Below are 8,084 nucleotides of genomic sequence, written 5' to 3'. Positions count from 1 at the left end.
AATGAGTTTGGAAGTTTATCTTCCATTTCTATTTTTTGGAACAGTTTCAGGAGAATAGGAATTAGTTCTTCTTTAAATGTTTGGTAGAATTCCCCCAGGAAGCTGTCTGGCCCTGGGCTTTTGTTTGTTTGGAGATTTTTAATGACTGTTTCAATCTCCTTACTGGTTATGGGTCTGTTAAGGCTTTCCATTTCTTCCTGGTTCAGTTGTGGTAGTTTATATGTTTCTAGGAATGCATCCATTTCTTCCAGATTGTCAAATTTGTTGGCGTAGAGTTGCTCATAGTATGTTCTTATAATTGTTTGTACTTCTTTGGTGTTAGTTGTGATCTCTCCTCTTTCATTCATGATTTTATTTATTTGGGCCCTTTCTCTTTTCTTTTTGATAAATGGGGCCAGGGGTTTATCAATTTTATTAATTCTTTCAAAGAACCAGCTCCTACTTTCGTTGATTTGTTCTATTGTTTTTTTGGTTTCTATTTCATTGATTTCTGCTCTGATCTTTATGATTTCTCTTCTCCTTCTGGGCTTAGGGTTTCTTTCTTGTTCTTTCTCCAGCTCCTTTAGGTGTAGGGTTAGGTTGTGTACCTGAGACCTTTCTTGTTTCTTGAGAAAGGCTTGTACTGCTATATATTTTCCTCTCAGGACTGCCTTTGTTGTGTCCCACAGATTTTGAACCATTGTATTTTCATTATCATTTGTTTCCATGATTTTTTTCAATTCTTCTTTAATTTCCCGGTTGACCCATTCATTCTTAGAAGGATGCTGTTTAGTCTCCATGTATTTGGGTTCTTTCCAAACTTCCTTTTGTGGTTGAGTTCTAGCTTTAGAGCATTGTGGTCTGAAAATATGCAGGGAATGATCCCAATCTTTTGATACCGGTTGAGTCCTGATTTAGGACCAAGGGTGTGATCTATTCTGGAGAATGTTCCATGTGCACTAGAGAAGAATGTGTATTCTGTTGCTTTGGGATGAATTGTTCTGAATATATCTGTGATGTCCATCTGGTGCAGTGTGTCGTTTAAGGCCTTTATTTCCTTGCTGATATTTTGCTTGGATGATCTGTCCATTTCAGTGAGGGGAGTATTAAAGTCCCCTACTATTATTGTATTATTGTTTATGTGTTTCTTTGATTATGTTATTAATTGGTTTATATAGTTGGCTGCTCCTATGTTGGGGGCATAGATATTTAAAATTGTTAGATCTTATTGTTGGACAGACCCTTTGAGTATGATATAGTGTCCTTCCTCATCTCTAATTATAGTCTTTGGCTTAAAATCTAATTGATCTGATATAAGGATTGCCAGTCCTGCTTTCTTCTGATGTCCATTAGCATGGTAAATTCTTTTCCACCCCCTCACTTTAAATCTGGAGGTGTCTTCAGTCTTCAAATGAGTTTCTTGGAGGCAACATATAGATGGGTTTTGTTTTTTTATCCATTCGGATACCCTGTGTCTTTTGACAGGGGCATTTAGCCCATTCACATTCAGGGTAACTATTGAGAGATATGAATTTAGTACCATTGTATTGCCTGTAAGGTGACTGTTACTGTATATGGTCTCTGCTCCTTTCTATTCTACCCCTTGTAGGCTCTCTCTTTGCTTAGAGGACCCCTTTCAATATTTCCTGTAGAGCTGGTTTGGTATTTGCAAATTCTTTCAGTTTTTGTTTGTCCTGGAAGCTTTTAATCTCTCCTTCTATTTTCAGTGATAGCCTAGCTGGATATAGTATTCTTGGCTGCATGTTTTTCTCGTTTAGTGCTCTGAAAATATCATGCCAGCTCTTTCTGGCCTGACAGGTCTCTGTGGATAAGTCAGCTGCCAATCTAATATTCTTACCATTGTATGTTACAGACTTCTTTTCCCGGGCTGCTTTCAGGATTTTCTCTTTGTCACTGAGACTTGTAAATTTTACTATTAGGTGACGGGGTGTGGGCCTATTCTTATTGATTTTGAGGGGCGTTCTCTGAACCTCCTGAATTTTGATGCTCGTTCCCTTTGCCATATTGGGGAAATTCTCCCCAATAATTCTCTCTAGTATACCTTCTGCTCCCCTCTCTCTTTCTTCTTCTTCTGGAATCCCAATTATTCTAATGTTGTTTCGTCTTATGGTGTCACTTATCTCTCATATTCTCCCCTCGTGGTCCAGTAGCTGTTTGTCCCTCTTTTGCTCAGCTTCTTTATTCTCTGTCATTTGGTCTTTTATATCACTAATTCTTTCTTCTGCCTCATTTATCCTAGCAGTGAGAGCCTCCATTTTTTATTGCACCTCATTAATAGCTTTTTTGATTTCAACTTGGTTAGATTTTAGTTCTTTTATTTCTCCAGAAAGGGCTTTTATATCTCTCGAGAGGGTTTCTCTAATATCTTCCATGCCTTTTTCGAGCCCGGCTAGAACCTTGAGAATTGTCATTCTGAACTCTAGATCTGACATATTACCAATGTCTGTATTGCTTAGGTCCCTAGCCTTCGGTACTGCCTCTTGTTCTTTTTTTTGTGTTGAATTTTTCCGTCTTGTCATTTTGTCCAGATAAGAGTATATGAAGGGGTAAGTAAAATACTAAAAGGGTGGCAACAACCCTAGGAAAATATGCTTTCAGAAAGTGGTTGTTTTTCTGTTTCCAGAATTGCTGTTCTTCTTCTCTTCGATCTGCCGATGGATTTTCAGGTGTTTGCAATCTTTAGATAAGCTATCTAGCTGATCTCCGGCTAGCTGAAGTAGTCTCAGCCTGCTACTTCTCCGCCATCTTCTTCATCTCTAGAGATCCCATTTAGGTCTATTTTAGATCTTCCTTTTCCTTTTTTTTTTTTTTTTTTGGCTTAAAATCTAATTTAACTGATATAAGGATTGCCACCCCAGCTTTCTTTGGATATCCATTAGCACGGTAAATTGTTTTCCACCCCCTCACTTTCAATCTGGAGGTGTCTTTGGGTCTAAAATGAGTTTCTGCAGACAGAATTTTTTTTTAATTTTTTATTTTTTATAAACATATATTTTTATCCCCAGGGGTACAGGTCTGTGAATCACCAGGTTTACACACTTCACAGCACTCACCAAAGCACATACCCTCCCCAATGTCCATAATCCCACCCCCTTCTCCCAAACCCCCTCCCCCCAGCAACCCTCAGTTTGTTTTGTGAGATTAAGAGTCACTTATGGTTTGTCTCCCTCCCAATCCCATTTTGTTTCATTGATTCTTCTCCTACCCACTTGCAGACAGAATATTGATGGGTCTTTTTTTTAATCCATTCTGATGCCCTATATCTTTTGATTGGGACATTTAACCCATTTACATTCAAAGTAACTATTGGAAGATATGAATTTAGTGCCATTTTATTGCCTATATGGTGACTGTTACTGTATATTGTCTCTGCTCCTTTCTGGTTTGTTACTTTTAGGCTCTCTCTTCGCTTAGAGGACCCCTTTCAATATTTCCTGTAGGGCTCATTTGGTGTTTGCAAATTCTTTTAGTTTTTGTTTATCCTGGAAGCTTTTATCTCTCCTTCTATTTTCAATGAAACCCTAGCTGGGTATGGTATTCTTTGCTTTATATTTTTCTCATTTAGTTTTTCCTCTGACTCATCTTCCCTATTCCTCTTTTCAAGGGTGTTTTCAACATGAAGTACCATTGTACTGGAACTTACCATGATTCTGCTGCTTTTCATTTTCTTCCACCAAACTCCAGCTTCCCTAGCTATATTTCACAGTTCCTCATGACCTGACTTCACTTGCTTTTCTAGATATATCTGCCTCTGCTTCTCTAACCAGATGCCCATCTTTCATTTGAATGAGGTCTATTTATTGCAGTCTTCCCATGCATCTTCCTCATTCTCCTCGACACATGATTGGCCCAGGCTGTTTGCCCTAAACAGAATGGAATTCAATTAAAATTAAGTCACAATGTTGCATTTCTTGATCAGGTTGGATTTTCTTGCCTTTAGTGCTGTCTCTTAAAAATACTCTTTAAGTTTATAATTTATTTTCGGTAAAAGCTTCAAGGCACATCACTATCACTCTCATCAATCATGTAAATATCGTATTTTTAGTTTGATTTTGTATTACGTGTTCAGGAATCTGAATATTGGCAGCTTCCAGAGGGGAGAAAGCTTTGACATGGAACCACTTTTCAGTTTCACCCTAAGCCTACTTTGTTCAGGACCAGGGGGCTAAGGGTTCTCCATCTAGGGGTGTCTTTGTGACCCCCCAACAAAGAAATTTGTAAACAACTCCTCAGAGTTACAAGTCATTCTTTTAAATAAATGTACTCTGTGGGGCACCTGGGTGGCTCAGTCAGTTAGGTGTCCAACTCTTGGCTTCAGCTCAGGTTATGATCTCGGGGTTCTGAGATCGAGTCCCCCTTTGGGCTCTACACTGAGTGTACAGTCTGGTTGAGATTCTGCCTCTCCCTTTGCCCCTCCCCATGCTTGTGCTCTCTCTAAATAAATAAATACATAAATAAAATCTTAAAAAATAATTTACTCTGGGGCATCCAGGTGGCTCAGTGGGTTAAAGCCTCTGCCTTTGGCACAGGTCATGATACCAGGGTCCTGGGATCCAGCTGCACATTGGGCTCTCTGCTCGTCAGGGAGCCTGCTTCCTCCTCACTCTCTACCTGCCTCTCTGCCTACTGTGATCTCTGTCTGTCAAATAAATAAATAAAATCTTTAAAAACAATAATAATAATTTACTCTGCACCTCCTATGTGTCAGAGGCTGGAGATAATAGGACATTAAACAAGGAAAATGTGGTTCTCATCTTATGACTTATACCGAGGTTAAAAGATGCTAGGGAATTTCAACCCAATGAGGGTAGTAATAAAAATAGCTAACAGTCTTTCCCACTTACTGACTTCTAGGGGATTTACCAAAGGCATGGCCTGAGCCACTTATCCCTGCCCAAATCTCGGTGATAAAGGGATTAGGCTATTTCAAAGACCACAGACGCCCAGAAGCCTTGCATACTACCTCGGGCCAATCAGGGGCAAGTCTGGGTCTTAAAAGTTCTCTGAATCTGGATTACAACTCTCATCACTTCCTTGTGTTGTCTCTATAAAGAACAGATAAGGAAGCGCAGGCGAGACCCTCTGGTAAGGGAGGCTCTTGTTTGGTATGGGGGTGCCTGGCCAGGCCAGAATTTCATACTGATTTTAAGAAACAGAGCAAGTAAAACAAAATCTGTGTCACCAGAACTGCAGAAAGGGAGCTGCCTAGCCAGCCCCAGGGGCAGGGGTGAAGTGGGTCAGGTCAGACTGGAGCAGGCAGGTCCTCCAGTAGGTGAAACAGGACACCCCAGTTCTGAGTTGAACCCACCCCAGCAGAGAGGAGAGCCAGGTTCAGCAGCTGGGTTGTTATTCCTCTGATGGATCTGTTGACAGGTGTGTTAGGGTGGTTCTCTCACAGCCACAACACATCAGGGTCACAGCCAGGAGTCATACCTTTGACCCCATGCAACCCAATTCCTGTCAGGGAAGCCTTGCCCTGCCCCACTGGAGAATTACCCAACCTTCAACAGAGCCCTGTTCCCTCTGTGGTAAGGAGAACTGGAAAATCTGAGAGGTTGCCATCCTCTGCAATAACACACCTTTCCTCCTTCTTCACCCGAGCTTTCTTATCTGAGGCTGCACATTTTCCCATCTTTGGGTTTCCATCTTCTAGGCTCCTCTTCCAGGCCTGGTGGCATCTGCTATCCCACCCATCAGCATGGCATCAGAGGGATGCATTCTGTTTAGAGAAATGAACCACCAGTTCTCAGCCCTTCCTTCAAGGGTATCATGGGGACCCTTGAACAGTTATAAAGATCATCATTACACACACACACAAAGCAGCAAACCCTTCTCTCTATGACATCGCATGCTCTTTTCAAAACAGACTGATCATGGCCAACATTGAGGAATATAAAGGATTATTGAAACAGTGTGTTGTACCCCTGAAACTAATATAACATTGCAAGGCAGTTAGACTTCAATAATAAAGAAATGATAAAAGAAAATAAATTTTTAAGTGCTTTCTCATGCATGATCACCTCTTCTCTTGACTGAGCAGGAACATGGAACTGCTATGGAAACAATCCTCATGGTCACATTAGACACTGGAAGTTCAGAGCTAACGTCACTATTTATTAGCTGTGTGACCCTAGAAAAGTCATATCTCATGGATTCTAGCTACTCGTTTTTTTTTTTGTTTTTTTTTTTTTTTTTTTTTTTTTTTTTTTTTTTTAATGAAATGGAGACCCTCATTCCTGCCTCGGCTATATGCAGCCATCATGAAGACTGAAACTGTTTGTGAAGTAAATTTGTAGAGGACAGCACTTCATCACAGACCCTGAACTCTTTCGGTTTGGTTCCTAGTCCACTGTTACCTTTATATAATAGACAAGTTAGTTAATCACCCTAATCCACATTTTTCCTACCTTTAAAATGGAAATATTGTTAAGTGCCTCTATATTGAGTTGTGAGGTAATAAAGCAGAAGAATTTAGCACAATGCCAGTTCCATAGAAAGAGGTGGGTAGATATTATTATTTATAAAGTGCTGGGTACATTATGGTTTCAGATTTCCAGTCATGATCTATATCCCATATGGAAAAATAGAATTCTTGTTTCACATAGGAATTAGGTATACCAAGACGTTAAATGGCACATGTGAAGTCTTATTTAATCACAAGACCTGTTTCCTTGGACATACTTATCTGAGTAACATTACTAGAAGTCATCTCTACTTATTTCTTTGAGATACATAACACTTGTCAACCATGCTGTTTAGTGATTTCTAGATGGTTCTCTCATTGCATTCTCACACTGACCCAGAAGATGGACTCCATGGTTCCTCTATTTTACAGATAAGAAGATGGAATGTTTGAAAAGCTAATAAGTTCCTCAGGCGATGGAGTCATTTTTGCAGGGATAGAGAGGATAAACCCAAAGCTGTCTATAAGTTCAAGAGACAGTACTGAATCACAGTACCATATTGCCAGCATCATAGTATTTGTCAATCAATTATTCCCCATTTATTCACACAGTCAATTAAATCATCCCTGATATTTTGTCTGACACTCTACTCTCCAGTGCTATAGGGAGAGAAGGGGAAGGGTACTGAGTGTGGCATGGAGATGAGAATGAATATTCTCATAGTGTCTCTGCTGTGTGACATAATGAACAAGATGCACATTATCTCCCTTAATCCTTTGGATAGTTTATGACCTAGATATTAGTATACCCACTTTACAAATGAAGAAGATTAGTACCAGAAACAATTAACTAAGGTACCCAAGGTCAAATAACAAATAACCAGGTGGTCACTCTAGTTCCCAAAAGCACTTCTGCATGCTTTCAAGGAGTGGAAATAAAATCACGTGTACGTAGAAGCTGATAGCTTGTCATAACAGACACTAAGCCCAAAGTGTTACTGAACCTCAAAGAAAGGAAAGATCACAGAAGGCTGAGAGTAGAGAAGACAGCCCAGAGGAGAAAAGGAATGGCCTGAATCATAAAGGAAGTCTTGGGTGGATATACTGAAAGAGGAAGGGACAGGGAATATAGAGATTAATCTGGTCTCCAAATGAACTTGGGTGGGAGTCCAACAGCCTAATGACTGTGGATGTTTCTCATTATGATTGTACAAAATCAGTCGTCAATAAATAGCTGCTGAATGGCTAGGAGTGTCCTCTCTGTCCTCTAGCACTGGTTTAGGTCCTGTAGGAATTGGAGTACTTTCAAGATATATGATTAATATATTTGGACCAAGACTCCTTTCTCAAGAATTTCTTATCATATATAAAGGAGCTTTAGATACGAGGGGGACGGTATTGAATGGGGAAGTTTGGCTGGCAGGACAACAGAAGGCTTCACAGGGAAGACCCTCTTCAGTGATGACGGCGTATCAGCCTGGCATATGGCGACTCTTGTTCCTAGCAGTGTCCCAGAAGTGATGGCGCTTATGTAAAACTGAGCCACATAACTAAAATTACCATAAAGTGCAAAACATAAATCAATACATGTGTTTATAATTTTCATTGGGAAGTATAGCTGTCGAAAGAACTGTATCATTTTTATGACCAAATTAGTTTATTCTTTCCCTGTAATAAAACA

This window comes from Mustela putorius, unplaced genomic scaffold (assembly GCF_011764305.1).
Source record: "Mustela putorius furo isolate JIRA1106 unplaced genomic scaffold, ASM1176430v1.1 tig00001033_pilon_pilon_pilon, whole genome shotgun sequence".
NCBI lineage: Eukaryota > Metazoa > Chordata > Mammalia > Carnivora > Mustelidae > Mustela > Mustela putorius.
Note: the sequence above shows the minus strand (reverse complement) of the source record.